At 43.2% G+C, this 16,254-nt stretch overlaps 2 protein-coding genes across 5 annotated transcripts in view; one reads left to right on the top strand and one right to left on the bottom strand.

The window, feature by feature from the left end:
• DOCK2 (dedicator of cytokinesis 2) overlaps window positions 1-16,254 on the bottom strand; it is a 433,393-nt gene that overhangs the window by 99,750 nt on the left and 317,389 nt on the right. The gene's annotated exons all lie outside the window — the stretch shown is intronic.
• The window catches only part of INSYN2B (inhibitory synaptic factor family member 2B), a 121,999-nt gene continuing 106,450 nt past the window's right edge, over window positions 706-16,254 (top strand). The window contains exon 1 of one of the 2 annotated variants that reach the window (XM_008015266.3): window positions 706-2,364. The gene's annotated coding sequence lies outside the window, so the exon portion shown is untranslated. The remainder of the gene's footprint in view (window positions 2,365-16,254) is intronic. The other variant, XM_073010529.1, reaches the window with a different exon arrangement.

Below are 16,254 nucleotides of genomic sequence, written 5' to 3' on the forward strand. Positions count from 1 at the left end.
AATCAGTCAGTGGCAACCCAGCACCTCCTGGGAGCTGCCAGTTGGTAAGGGCTGAGAGGGATGAAAGAAATGAGAAGAGATGGCCCTTGCTCTTTGTGAGTTAATATCTAGTCAGGAAAGAAAGATTAATCCATGAGAGAAAAAGAGTAAGACCCTCAATTTGCAAAGCCAGCTAAGTACCAGAAAGATTCAAACAAGAAGGCAATCAAAGCAGGGACACAGAGAGGAGACCCTGGGAGCAGAGGAGGAACCACACCCTTTCATGCACCAGAAGACATCAGCATAGCCTTTTCTGCTTCCTTTTTCCCAGATTTTATCAGTCCATATCAGGGTGAGTTTTCAGTGTCTGCAAGCAGCATTCAGGGAGATCTATTCGGGAACCTAGTAAACAAAACACTAGCCACGAATCCACCAGGGGTGAGAAGTCATTCTTGACTGTCTCTTGCACGTTTCCACTGGGGCTGCCATCTTGGCCAAATGAAGTTCCACTGTGGTCCGGCCAAGCACGGGCTTGTGGAAGATGGCCTGGCTGGAAGTATTACGTTTGAACCAAAAAAAAAAAAAAAGGCATTTTTTTTACCATAAACTGCTGCCTTTTTATATATATATATATAAAGTTCTTCTTTTGTTAATAAAATAACAAATATGAAATATTATAGGCATACCTTGAAGACCTTATGGGTTTGGTTCCAGACCACCACAATAAAGTGAGTATCACAATCAAGCCAGTCACATGAATATTTTGGCTTCTCAGTGTATATAAAAGTTATGTTCACACTGTATTGTAGTCTATTAAGTATGCAATAGCATTATGTTTAAAAAAACATAAATTTTAATTTGAGAACATAAACCTTAATTTAAAAAACTAAATGATCTAAAAAAACTCTAATGATCATCCAAGCCTTCAGTAAACAGGAATCATTTTGCTGGGGGAGGGTCTGGGCTTGATGCTGATGGATGCTGACTGATCAGAGTGGTGGTTGCTGAAGACTGGAGTGGCTGTGGCAGTTTCTTAAAAAAAGAATGTGAAGTTTGCCTTCGTGAAGTTTGTTTATGGTGCCCTAAAATAATTGTAATAGTAACATTAAAGGTCACTGTCACAGATCACCATAACAGGTATAATAAGAATGAAAAAAATCTGAAATATTGCTTGGATTTCCAAACTGTGATGCAGAGATATGAAGTGAGCACAGACTGTTGGAAAAATGGTGCCAAGAGACTTGCTCAATGCAGAGCTGCCACAAACCTTCAATTTGTAAAAAACAGGTATCTGTGAAGCATAATAAAATGAGGTATGCCTGTATGTATATATTCATGTGTATATATTTCCTCTCAGGTTTACAGTTTCGTTCCAGTGGTAGAGAAACAGGAAGCCTTTTGGAAAACTGTTTTGTAAGCTTACACTCCCAAAAGTAGCTCCCATGATACGGATTTTCATTTGTTTCTAGGTTCTTTCCAATTGGGAAGTTAGGGATAGCATGCTTTCCTTGTCAGCAGGAAAAGCTATATAATTAGTAGGTCTCAGAACAAAGTAAAAATGCAAAGCCCTTGTTTAAAACTATTCCGTTTTGAAACAGCCATGGAGCCCTTCTAAGCAAGGTGCCTGTCATGACTGCGAAGGTTACAAGCCCAGGAAGCTGGCTCTCCCTGCCAAGTGACCACCACACCCACACACCATAAATGACTAGAAAACATGCAAATCCGGAGGAGATCACAAAGCTGAGACTCTCAGGGACAATGGCTGATGATGCTTTGTTGATGGGAACTTGTAGCCTCTACACTGAGTGGCACCTCCTTGAAGAGCCAGAGTCAAATTTGTTTTCCTGCTCAGGCCCCCAGGAGGTAGTAGTGAGTGTGTGAAATTATCCCTTTCAAACTAGACAGAACACCGCCGTCACTAATTTAACCGGCTCCCACTTACATCAAGAAATAACCATTATTCTCGTTTCTACCTCCCCAGCCAGGCCAAATGCAAAAAAGGAGAAACCTTAGCATTTGAGGGGTGTAGGAGTGTGTGTACGTGCATGTGTGTGTGCCTGCATGTGTGTGTGTGTGTGTCTATACACACACGGGAGCGTGTGTTTCCGCTGCTCCCTCCATCTCTCCTCTCCCTTCCTTAAAGAATTCAGCCTGTGGCCACTAGAGGTCTTTTCTTTTCACATGGTAGCTGCCGAGCAGTTTGTTCGGCTTTTTATTTATTCCTACGTGAGCAGACCCACTACACTTCTTGCATATAAACAGTGAAAATTACAACACAAAGGACTTATTATTCCTTCTTTTGGAGTAATTTTGCTGCTGGTCAAAGCCTGGCTCACTGTGCAAGGAAGGGGGACCATCCTTTGCAGGTAATTCCACTGCTTCAAGGTAAGAGATGTGGGTAGGTTTTATTTTTTATGATCGATGATCCTCTAAGAGAAAATGCGATCATCTCTTGGACAATAGTTTACTTTTAAAGCTTTGACTTGAATGAACAGTGAGACTGGGAGCTTGTCTGTGTGTGTGTGGTGGTATGTAGCAAAAAATCCACCACTGTCAGAATTGCAGGCTTCTCAAATGCATAGACATGGAATGCTTGTTATTTCCAATGGCTTGATTTGAATTCGAAAGGGGAAAAAAGCAAAGAAAAACAAACCTTGGCTCTCAAGTTGCCTGGAATTGACTTGAAAAGGATGCATTGTCTTAAGCCTTGTTTAGAGAAACTTCCATTCTTCATTTTAAAAGATAAAAAGGGAGGGGGATTCTAGTCCCCACCTAGAGAGAGTGGCTATTTTATGAAAGAAACCATTATCTTTTTATTAGGAGTTGGTCGGTGTGTTGTAGTTCACTGATCAATCAAAATTACTTTTACCAGCTTGTTAATTTCTTAGTTCTCACTACCACGTAGAAAAACCCGGTTGCATGCCTTTCAGTACGATTTGTAGTGCAATGTGACTGAAGTTTGGACAAGTTACCTGCATTTGGCTGTTAATGAAAAGTGACAGTGTTTTACTTCCGACTAGAAGCATCTTTTTTTTCTGCTATGGTGTCTAGCCCACTTTGGTATCAGATCTGTGGGAAATCACACCGATGCGACTGATCGATAACCTGAAACGGAGTGAGACACTAGCAGCAGCTTCGTGTTCAGAAAAGTCTCCTTTCTGTCATTTGGATTTTAAAAACCACCTCTTTTGTCACACAGTGATAGAATCATGGAATCACATTTTGCTTCTCTGACGTGTGTCTATTTTTCAGTAGTTTCCTCAAAAATGGCATTTGTGTCCTGCCCCTCTGTAAAAGTTTGAGACCTTACTTCCATATCCACCACGTCTTAAATTTTTAGAAGGAGACACAGGAATAGGGGGTGAGGGGATGTTGATCAGACTGCATTTGCCCTAGCAACTTAGACAGCCCTAACAGTGACGTTGTTCAAACTTTATAGTGTAGGAGCTCAAACTCCCAGCCCTGTCAGAAACCTGGAAAAGCCTAAATACTAGATGGGGGACAGAGGGGTGGAGGGATCCCTTGTAGTCTCCAGGCTAGCAAGAATCCCCCTCTTTTCATCCCTGGCAGAAATTCTGTAATCGACATATTTACTACCTAGGAATGAGGCAGCCACTCACCCATACCCAAGCAGCATGCCAGGATGGGAAATTGCTTCTTAAAACAGAATTCCAGGGAGACTTGCATATTAAATTCCAGGGAGAAATTGTATCTGAGACTCTGGCACAAACCAGGCAGTGTCACCTCGCCCCGATTGGGATGGTTTAAAACGTGGCTAATGAATCACAGCATGAAGAGACACGGTTTGAAACTAGGTCAAACGTGTAAAAATAAGTGCAATCATCGCAGGCACTTGGCTGATGAGGGGCTACTTAACACCTTGAGTGGCAGGGCTTATTTGCTGTACAGAACCCTCTTCAGTGATCCAAGACAATCAATTCTCTCAATTAATTCAGCCCATCGGGACATAGGGAGGTCTTGCACACTTGGAAGCTCCAAAGGAAAAGAGTGAGGGTCTGTTCACTGTGTGATGGTGAGGGAAAAAAAGAGAAACCCAATATTATGTGACCAGAATTAATTAGCTGGGATACTAGGTGATTGTGATCAGGAGATTAGCTCTTCCCAAATCATTCCATTCTTTTGTTTAAAAAGACATCATCATCATCATCATCATCATCTTGATAATGCCAATAATTTTAGTGTACAACATTCAACTTAAACATATCTATTTAACAACCTCTAATGCAAACACACCTACACATACACACACACACAGCCAGGACCCCTGCAGTGCCAAGGGAACTGAGGGAAAGGCTACCAGTTTGCCCTGCCTTGGGAAACAAACAAAATAGGGGCGAGGGACATGGGTGCTGCCCATGCATCCCCCACTCACCTAAGATTAGTAGGAGTGATGAGATCGCAGAGGGAGAAAAACAGCCAACTTCGGAAGCTTGCTACCTAAATGCCAACATTACTATGTGATACCAGCTGGTGACACGTTGCTATAGTAACTTCAAATAATGCGCACGACCAAAATAAAATAAAATATAGAAAGCACCAACGAGAGGAGATGAAGGAAAGTTTGCATGCCGAGGGAGGCTCAGAAAGAGATGAAAAGTTCTTTCTAGGAGCTGTGCTTTGGAGACTAGGAGTGGCCGAATGCACTCACAGGTTGCTTCTGTATTCACCCCCATATCTGCCATCTGGTTATGTAACAGATTTTATTCTTGGATGAAATTGGTGCTGTCTGTGTGGTGGGTCCAGGACTGGAAGTGGGAGGCTTTGGTGTCAGGAAAAACAGGGACTCTAAAACCCATTCATTTTAGAGCTTTATCAGGCAGTTCAGCATTGTAATTGGGAGCACTCTCTGAGAAAACTAACGTGTGCGGTCTGTCCTTGCGTCTGGGCTCTGTGCTAGGTGCGAGGGGTGGAGCAATGAGCAGGACAGATAAGGCAGTAGTCTAAAGGGCTTACATCTGGTTCTGCCAGGATGCAAGCATGAGAGTGGGGACTTAGGAGCCAGAAAGCCTGAGTTCAAATCTCAGCTCTATCTCTTACTAGTTTTGTGACCTCAAGCAGGGTCTTATGCCTCAGTTGCCGCATCTATAAAAGGAGATAAAAATATTCCTTACTTCACATGGTTTTGGTGAGGATTCAATTAATTTGTGTAAAGGACTTAGAGTACAGAAAGCCCTCGATAATAGCAGCTATTATTAGTATTGTCTTGTTGCTGACTGAAGTCCAGATAAGCTATGCAGATTAGCTCATTGAAATTCCTGACCTGGACAGAGGAAATGATGACTCCGCCTACCTATGACTATCTATGGACACACCAAGCACTCCCAATCACAGCTTGGGTTGAACAGCTAAGAGGCTCTGCCACTGAACATGCTTTTGGTTAACAACATGCCGCTGTTCAGTAAGTCCAGTGTGTACCTCTTGGAACAAAGCATGCCGGGAGAGTTCTTTTATTCAGGAACAGTTGCTGGCAGGTAGGAAAAGTGACAACAGTGCCCAAATTGTTCAGAAGCATGAAAAATAACTGTCTTCATCGAAAACTTAGTTTCCAGTTGTTCGGCTTTAAGAAGGTGTCTGTCTGTCTTTGCGTGCAGTGACACTCTTTGGTTACTCAGGGCATCCTGCTGTGCAATAGAATAAACCAAATCACCTTCTTTCCTAAGAAGCTTCTTGATCCACAAGGTTCGTGTGGACTGCTGCATGTCAAAGGCATAACATCACAGGAAAACAGAAAGATGCCACTTGGATGTTGCATACGCTGGGTGTGCCCTGACATGTTCCATCTGTATAACATGGGCAACTCCAGCAGAGTCAGCCAAGTGCACCCCTGCCTGACGCTGTGGGCATTAATGACAGATCAGCTCTCAAGCACAGACAAGGGGCCAGAAGCACAGGCCGCTTTGAATCAAGGCTCGAGGAGGAGCCTGAATTCATTACACACTCTTCATTTGAAACTAACACCTTCTGATCCTGGTTGGAGCCTGTGCTTGTGGCTCTGTGGTGTGAAATCACTTTAAATCTTCTTCTTTTTTTTCTTTTTGAGATCACTTGAAAACTTCTAAAGTATATGATGAGATGTTTAATCACAAGGGGAAGTGGAAGGAACAAAAATTCCATTCATTCATTCCTTTTGCCCACAGCCCTACATTCATCATCTCAATAGATGAGGTCAGCTTTATGCCCATTTTAGAGAGGAGGAAAGTTAGATGCCTGGAGATCAGGTAGCTTGCTTTTGCAGACTTTTAGCATATGGTGACATAGGGCCTAAAATTTCGGCCTTTCCGACTGTAAGCCCTGTGTTCTCTTAAAAGCCTGCCATGTCTTCCATGTCGGCACTCTCATGGGCGGAGATTTGTGTCCATTTATTCATTGTTCTTTGTCAGAAGCTAGAGTTGAACCTGCATATTGCATGGGTTCAATAAATATTTGTTAGATGGGAGATTGAATTTATTATAGAATTTCTCATCTCTAAAATCATGTTACAGGGACCACTCCCTCCATAAACTCTGAAAAGTTAGGGTCCTGTGTTGACTACCTTTGCCTTAGGAGAGGCCAGAAATGAAAGAAGTTTTGTTCTACCTCTGAACGCACCCTATCTTAAACTGTATTCTAGTGAGCCAGAGTGAGATAATTCTTTCACACATTCCTTAATTCAACAAATATTTCTTCAGCACCTACTATGTGCCAGGCATGGTCCTAGATACTGGGGATACAGCTGATAAGGCTACCAAAGGTTTTGTTCTTAAGAAGCTCACATCCCAGTTGGGAAGAGCTGGGAACAGAGGGAACACACTTTAAACAAGGAAATATATATGTAAGATCATTTTAGATAATGATATGTGCTACTAATGAAATATTACAAAGCAATAGCATGGAGATGGAATATTTGCCCTATTTTCAATAGAATGGATTGTAGTGGCTTCTTTAAGAGTTGACATCTGAGTAGAAACCTGAATGATGAAAACAGGGCATGAAAAAATCTGGCAAAACAGTAGATGCAAAGGCCCTGAAGTGGGATGTGCTTGGAGTGTCGGAGGAGCTGAAAGAAGTTCAGTGTGGTGGAAAGGTATGACTGAGGGAAGGCTCCGTAAATGATGAGGTCAGAGAGACAGGCAGCAGTCCGATCCCATGGGCCCTTGGAGGTCAGTGCAAGAATTGGGGTTTTCTTGTAAGTGCAAAGAGAAGCCATTGATTTGGACTTTGAGAAGCTTGCCCTGGCTGTTGGGTGTTGGAAAGCTCTCCTCTTTAGAGAAGCGGTTTCCATGTCTTTCCACACCAGCCCATCTCCAAGGCACTAGACTGGACCTGTTCCCAGGGTCAGGAGTTTGTGAGAGGCACAAATTAAGTTTTAAAGGTTGACTCTTCCTCATTCCTGATGGTTGTCACTCTTCAGCAAGCATTTCTTGCTAAATGATTATTTTCTAGCTGAATCTGGCCCTCCTTTGGCAGGTGTGGGCATGGACTTTAGTTTTACGTTGACTGTTGATTCCATTTGTCTTCAAGTCCAGTGGGCTCATCTCCCTGTCATGCAGAGTTGAATGAAAAGAAGCCTAATTTTGGAGGCTCCCAGTCTCTGGTTAAAGCCATTCAAGTCTGGGGGCCTACCTGAGAAGCCTCCTTGCCAGGAGAGGGGTTATCATTCAGGATACCCCAGTTTTTAATGGAACAGAACATAATTATCCTGTTTCTAACTCTCTCCATGGAAATGTGTGTGTGGGTATTGGGGGAGGGGATCAGAAATATAACACAAAAAGAACAGGTTCAGAAACAAGGATTTATTCCCCATGTATACAACAATGATGGGCTTCTGTGCCTCACACTGAACATCTCAGGAAAGGCTGTGCAGGAAAATACGGCACATTCCTCAGTTCACACCTCCCCAAGAAAAATCAAAACCAGGAACATTGCTAGGGTGTAGACCTCTGGATAACGATCCTAAGCAGCTCCCACTCTTTCCTGCAAACATGTACATCCAAGGTAAAATGACACGAAGGTCAACCTTCTATGGGAAAAGTTGTCCCTAAAGGATGTGAAGTCTTGGACAGGAGGTATTGTGGGCTAAACAACAGTAATAATAATCACCATTTCAAGGGCTAAATATGTGTTAGATACAGTGTTAAGCCTCTGTTTCCCATCTGAAAGGACTTTTTATAGGGTCATAACAAGGGAAGAAAAAAATCAGAAGAGTAGTGTTAGTCAGATGTTTACGTGTTAGAAGCTGTTAAAAAGTACACGGATGATCATAATAGCTGACAGTTACAGAGTACTTACTATGTGTCAAGCACTCACTGTGTATGCTTTATCTTAAGTAGTCCTCCAAACTTTCAGTAGATGTTGGTAGTACCATTTATGCTTTATAGATGAGGAAACCAAGGAACAGAGAGGAGATATAGCTTGCCTAGATCAGCTTGACTTCAGAATGCTTTCATTTAATTTAGAAAGAAAGGAGACTATCATTTTTGCAAACATATTATCTTATTATCATTAAAATTAAGCTATACCTCAAAAGACAATGAAGAAAAGAAAAGTGTGCGATCGTTCACTTCACCACCTCTCCCCCTGCTGAATTAGCCTTGAATATTAGGAAACATCATTGACATCTCTTGTGCCTATTTAGAAGTGGAGGAATGGATGATGGATGGATGGACAGATGGATAAATGAACAGATGAATGAATGAATGAATAGATGGATATATGCACATATGGATAAAGCTAGCTAGATGATATACACAGATAGACCAATTGGTAAAGTTACACAGTTACATAGACAGAACCAGCCTTCTTAATGACTCTTCTGAATGGCAGAGGACACCCCTTCTGTTTTCTGCAGTATTTGGGATTTGAAGGCTAAGAAGGGCTCTGTATGAGGTACCAATACCACATACTAGGAAATATATCTAGTTTCTCATAGATGTAGCTTTTCTGGCAGGCACTGGACACATCCTAAGTCCTGGGATCAATGCCAGCTCTTCTTGACATGCTCTGGAACTCTGGACAAATTTTTTTACCTCTTAGACCCTGTTCTCTCGTTGTAAATGGAGATAACCATTCTGGCTCTTTAGGACTGTAGTGAGGATGAAGGTAGAAGACACATGCAGATGGTCCCTTAAAGAGCCTAGCACACATAGGTATTCAAATGACTTCTTGCAATGCTCAGTCTCAGTTCCATTCCCGGTTCACCAGGAACAGTCTGTGATCAACCGGAGATGTGTAGAGTTCGCTTCTGGTTCACTCGTGAAGGATGATTTAAACCCCCCTGCAGAAATGGGGGCAGCTGCATTTCGGGTGAAGATTTATAGTTTCTTCCCTTTTTCTCCCTTTACAAAGCCTCTATTGTTTAAGGGAGTAGAGGGGGCTGGCAGATAAATATGTTCACAGAACATCAGGTGACCAAGCCAGATAGCTTCCAGGAGGGAAGATTACTTTGTGGATAAAAGGATTTCTTCAGTTTACCTCATTTTCCTTCTTGAGGAGTGAAGAGGAATGAAGGTCTCTCACATCATGTTTTAAAGTTCAAGCCAAACGTATTATTCAGGCCTCTTTTAGCACTTCCTCCCTCTTCTAGTTGTTTCTGCTGTAAGAGGTCTGCTAGTCACAGCACACTCAGGTGCTAGGATCTGCTAACAGCTTATTGGGGAGCGGGGTGGTTGCATGGAGGTGGCCCCTTTGCTAACTCTGCATTGCTCAATTCCACAGTGCTTAACTGCAGCAAGGACACACTGAAGGTGTAATTCTTAGTCCACAGTGGGGAACATTTTTCCCCCTTCCTAAACAATTCCTCAGTCCTCATTTCCAATTAATCAATCAGTTATCAAATATATATTTAGCACTTATTGTGTGTAAGGAGCTATGTCATGTATGATCATGGTCCACACCCTGAAGGTCGCAGACTAACAGGGGAGATTTTATCTATCTATCTATCTATCTATCTATCTATCTATCTATCTATCTATCTATCTATCATCTATCTCACAGTGGCTCTCAACTGGGGCAATTTTGGCCCTAAAAGGGCATTTAATAATGCCTTGAAATATTTTTCATTGTCAAAAGTGATGGAGAGGGTTGCTACTGACATCTATTGGGTAAAAGCTAAGGATGCTGCTAAAATATCCTACAATGCATAGGATAGTCCCCACAAAGAAAATGATCCAGCCCCAAATGTCACTAGCACTCATGTTGAGAAGCTCTGATCCATAAAGAGGAAGACACATTATGATACTAAATTATAAGTGCAAAATGCATGCTATAGGTAAGGTTTTCACTAGGCTTTTAATAATCAGGAACAATCTATGAAGGAAGAAATACTGAAAATTTCACAGAGCCTGTAGGATTTGAGAAACTACAAGATTGATAGAGATTGAGCTAAGAATGGGAAAGGACATCTTAGATCAATAATAGAAAATACATTTTATTTTATAATTTGATTAATTTAATTGATTGGTAGTGACTGGGGAGCTGTGTTGGAAATAATTCTAAGGCCAAGACCTAGCTCAGCAGGAAAGAGTGTGGTGATCAATTAGTGATGTCTGCCATGGGCAAGGGCAGGAAAGTGGTAGTATATATATTGAGAAATTGCTGCCTCATATTTATATGTTGGAACAGGATGAGGAAAGTGGCAGAGGTGGAAATGAGCAAGGTGCCTGGGTACAGCAGAAGTTCATGAGTGACTATGAGAGATATTTGGAGGGGAAGACTATGGAAGGGCCTTGAATGCCTGGCTAAGGGCTTTGATCCTCCATCTGTAGGTAATAGGATGCCATGCAGGCACCTGCCTACTGTGTTGCCTTCAGGGCAGCTCTGCTGACGAGTTCTTGAGAACTAAAGAAAGCTACCCAAAGTCCTTGCTCTTCATTTCTATAAAGGGAGTACTATTTCATCTGTTAACAGCAAAAACTGGCAGAATCATCACACTCTGGCTTTTATGAAGCTGATCCCCATGATGAGAAAAATCCTATGAAGCTGAACTCAGAGATAACTGTTTGAAAAGCTGACTCCAAGGGTTCACATTAACGAGCTCCTGTAAAGCCCCTTTGGATAGAGCATTCTTCTGATGTCTTTCGTGGGCGGGGGGGAAAGGCTCTAGGAGGAAAGGGGCAGAAGAAAGTGGAAGTCCATTCCTAGGGCTCACGTGCCAGCTGTGGCTGACCCCTGCCTAGGGCACTGCATAGCCAACCCAGCTTGTGCTTCCTGTCAGGTCCCAGCTCCCGGCAGCCTGGCTCCTTCTCTGGCAGCTTCCTCCCTGCTCTGGGAATGATACTTCATTGATTCATTGGTTTGCAATTTTCCAGATGACATCATACTCAATTTTTTTTTTTGCCTTTCTCTCCCTCTGTTCACCTCTCGCCTCTTAAATTCCCATTTGTCCCACTTCCCTGTCCTTTGGAATGGTAGCAACACCTCCCGATTACCATCCTCTGCAGTCCGCATTAGCTGCCTGCTGACTCCCTCTCCCCGTCATCATGAATAAAGGTGACACTGCAGCTTGGCATGAATGCAGGTCCTCCCCCACCTGCCCCACCTCCCCTCTCTTGGAGAGGATGGCTCCCTGACTGCAAAACCCCTGCCTTTGAAGATTTCTTCCTGTACCCAGCTCCCATACCTATAGTCTTATCCACACTTAATTAAAGAAAAATCAAGTGACACAATGAAAAATGCCATTCAGAGAGCTGGCCTGGTGAAGCCCAGATATCAGATCAACTTATTAAAGCTCCATATCTACTAATTCCATCTAGAAAAGAAAAAAGATGTCACAGTTGTCTGGACTGATTTTTTCTTTAAAATCTCCCTTGACTCTTTCACCCTGGCAGGGCCAGAGAAATCCCAGCAAAAGTCAAATCAAAGTTAAAGCTTAAAGAGTTGATGGGGAGGATGCTTCTTGGGAACTATCCTGCAAGCTAGACCCCCTGCAGCACAGATGGGGAAACCATGGACCAGAGAAGTTAGGTGGTTTCTCCATAGTCACATTACAACCCAGTCACAGGAAGACAATGTTGAGTTAACTCTATCACCCTCCAGCACCTTCAAACAGCAGTCCCCTGACCTTCCAAGATACACACAAAGTGATTGTTCTTTCCTAGCCTTATTTCAGCCAGGGGGCTGCCCAGATGCCCAGGATAAATAAACCTTAAGGCTGATATTTGAGAAATATATTCTTATTTTTCTGACCAAATAGGTTTCCAGGTTTGGGACAGAACAAGCCATTGAGCAATTATTTCATCTTTCAAAAAAAAACATGGAATGCATGTCCCTATTACTACTATTCATTGCTGCTTTGATCCATTACATTCTGTGCTCAGCATCCAAATCTGGTTAAGAACATCAAATTAAAAACTAAACGATTGATCACTGAAGTCACTCTGCATAATGAAAGTCATCTGAACATGCCTTTAACTGGCCTCAGGGCAGGAACAAGGTGGGACATGGGAGGCTTTACTTATATCCCTGTAGCCAGAGATCCTCAAAAGGGCAGCCTGCAGGCCTCACACAGTCCACAGAAATGCTTGGTTTGGCTGGCATCATGTTTTTAAAACATTTGAGTTTGTTGTCAACATTTAAAAACCAGAAGAACTTGCATTAAATTTTGGATATTCAGTTTCTCTTGGACATTTGGAAGATCCAGCAATCCCAGTGTACATTTCCAAGGAGGTGCCCCCTGAAGAGAGCAGGCCCTTTCTAGGCAGGCAACGCCTGCCCTCATTCTAGGGTGATCAACTCATCTTGGTCTGCTGGGAGACTTTTCCTGGGAAACCCCTCAGTCCTAGGTAACCAGGACAGGTGATCACCCCACCTAGTTCTCTCACTGTTGTTTTCTGCCTGGACCCTGTGGACACTGCACGTGTGACCTCTTCCCTACAGCCTCTGCCATTCCCCTCTGGGGAATGCCTCCACAGAATGGCATGCAAAGCTGTCCACTCTGTGAATTCTCCCCACTCACCTACATACCACCTACTCTAAACTTCTCTTCACTACTTGGCATTTGCAAAAGCCATGGATGCTCTCTCTGACACAAATGAAGTCCAATCCGTTTTTTTCTTTTTTATTTGTTTTTTGAGATGGAGCCTCACTCTGTCACCCAGGCTGGAGCGCAGTAGCATGATCTCGACTTGCTGCAAACTCCACCTCCCGAGTTCAAGTGAATCTCCTGCCTCAGCCTCCCAAGTAGCTGGGATTACAAGCGCCTGACACCAGGCCCAGCTAATTTTTGTATTTTTAGTAGAGACAGTGTTTCACCATGTTGGCCAAGCTGTTCTTGAGCTCCTGACCTCAGGTGATCTACCTGCCTCAGCCTCCCAAAGTGTTGGGATTACAGGCGTGAGCCACCACCCCTGGCCATTTTTTCTTTTTTGAAACAGAGTCTCACTCTGATACCTAGGGTAAGTGCAGTGGCATGATCGTGGCTCACTGTAGGCTTGACTTGCTGGGCTCAAGCAATCCTCTCACCTCAGCCTCCAGAGAAGCTGGGACCACAGGCACATGCCAGCACAACAGGCTATTTTTAAATTTTTTTTTGTAGAGACATGGTCTCGCCATGTTATTTGCGGTAGTCTCAAACTCCTGGACTCAAGTGATTCTCCTGCCTTGGCCTCCTAAAGTGCATAATTCATTTTTAAAGACTCACACAAGTGCCATTTATTCCCCCGGGAAGCCTTCTCTATTCTACCTGGTACGGGTAGAACAGGGCAGTCTGTCTCTGTGTTCTAATCACACTCAATTCGTCCTCCTTTTATTTTGCTCATCACCATTAACACAGTATCAAGTGAGTAGGCCTGGGGAGTGCCCTTCCTAATAACTGGAGAGAGTCAAAATTGTGATAACATTGAAAAATGTGAAGATTTTGAAGCTTAAGTTGAAGTCTCAGTTTCTCTGCAGTTGTGAGCTTTGCACATCATTCATCAAAATGAAAAACGAAAACCATCCCACAAGTATCTGCACCAACTCCATGGTGATATTTACCACACCGAAGTCGAAGAGCACTTGGGCCCACTGAACATTGACCCCCCAAACGTTTCTTTCACCTGTAATGTGGTATCTTAACCATATGCTCATGTGTCTGCCCCCACCAGCCCTGGAGATACTCAAGGGCAGGAACCTTCTTCCCAGTCCTGATCCTCAATGCCTGACACATAGAAAGCACTCAGTAAAAATATCCCAAGGAGGGGAGTGGCTGGACTCCCATCAAAGAGGTTAAGAGGACTGCCTCATTTGCTGTGATTTTAAAGGACAAAGGTCTTCTCAGCTGTCCTGTGTGCACAGGGCCACTGAAGCTTAGCTGAGTGCCCTGAGCCATATTAAAAACTGAAACAACCAGTCTATGATTAGGGTCAAACTATCATTCTTTTGGCCATTTCTCAAAAGTGTTGTCAGCTTTGGGATCTTTTCTGATAGAAGAGAATCCTTGAAGCTTCAGACTTATACATCCAGCATCCAACTTCCTCCTGGACATTTCCACCTCATGGGCAGCTCATATTAATGTGTCAACATGATTCTGCCCCTCAGACCTTTCTTCTTCCTCCCTCTGTGTTCCTTTTCAGAACCAGCCACTTTGACCAGGACAATAATCCCCCCATAGTCCTTTGTTTCACCTTTTCTCTCTCTCCTCCCACATTCAATAAATCACCAAACCCTAGGGATTTAGATATTCGTCTTGAAAAAGAAAAAGAAATTTGTCTTGAGTTTGTTCATTTCTCTCCCTGCACTCTTACTGCACTGATTGATGCTACCATCATCAATACCTGGATTATTGCAGTAGCCTCCTAAATGCACCCCCTGCTTCCCACTCTGGCCCCTCTAATCAGTTCTCTCTGTTGCAGTCAGAGTGTGATCGCTCTATAATGGAAAAGAGACTAAGTCTCAATCCTACTTAAATAGATCCCACTTACTCATAGAGTCAAAATTTAAACCTCTTAGCATGGTGGTCAGTTCCCTGCATGACCTGGTCCTTCTTCCCTTTCAGCCTCATTTCTTCCACTCTTCCTACTCTTCCCTTTAAACTTTGCCATCTGGCCACACAGAACTTATACTAATTCCCCTCCAACCTGCACATCTAGATCATATTCTGATCACCTCTGACAGCCTGAGCACATGCTGTTGCCTTTACCAGAAGCCTTGTTCCACATCTGAGCCAACACACATATCTACCTACCTTTTAAACAATTGACATAGTCACCTCTACTAAACTTCAGGTCCCGTATTTGAAATCACTTCATCTGGAAAGGTTTCTGGTATTCTCTCCACCCTTAGCTGGGGTCAGGGCCCTCCTCTGAGCTCTCATGTCCCTGTGCATATCACTTTCATGGCACTGATGGCAGTTTTCCAGAACTCACTTTATCTATCTCTGTCTACTTCAAGACCAGGAAGGCAGAGACTGGCTCAGTGTCCTACTTTCTCCTTATGTCTTTATCCCCAGCACCTGGCACAGTGCCTGGCACATAGGAGGTACTTCACCATTACTTGCTCAATGAATGGATATATAATATGATCTCAGATGGAAGAATCAGTGGGACACAGATTGTAGTTATCTATGTAGCATGTGTTAATTTAAGTCTAGTTTGATAGGACAGGGATTGATGAAGGGCTCTCTTTAATTGAATAGGTTCCTCAAAAACATTAGACCAAAGTCTGGTCTGTATGGAAAGTAACCTCCTCATTGCATGATGGCTGGAGCCTGAGTAGGAGGTGGAACAGTTCATGGAGTCCCGGCCAATCTTTCTGGCCTCATTTTCCACGGATGTAGTAGCAAACAACACTCGTCCCAGAGTGAGGAGACCATAGTCTCAGCTCTGTCCTGCCCCTTGCTGTCCCTGTGTGGCAGGATTGCTTTTCCTGTCTCATCCTCACCTGTAAAATAAGGGTATGGAGCCAGCTCCTATGCCGAGTGTGGTGATTTGAATTCACTCACAGCTGAATTTGCATCCCAGCTCCTCCAATTACTGCTGTGCAGGCCTCTGTAAGTAATGCTGACTTCATGGGGATCTTATATAGATTAAATGTGATTACATTCCTTAAGTGGATAATACCATTCTGCTCATAGAATAAGTGCTCAATAAATGGTTACACTTAAGCATACTAGCACATCATAGGGCTAAGTTGTCAATGGGTTATATGGTAAAGCTATACAGGCACAGCTAACATTTGGGGCTCTTAAACTCTGAGTCATGCCATTCCTTTGACCCCCCCACCCAAAATCTTATTGTACACATTTGTAGCCCATTATATCTTTGTTATGAAGCAACCAACCAATGTACATTATGTTATGAT

Source organism: Chlorocebus sabaeus, chromosome 23 (assembly GCF_047675955.1).
Source record: "Chlorocebus sabaeus isolate Y175 chromosome 23, mChlSab1.0.hap1, whole genome shotgun sequence".
Lineage (NCBI taxonomy): Eukaryota > Metazoa > Chordata > Mammalia > Primates > Cercopithecidae > Chlorocebus > Chlorocebus sabaeus.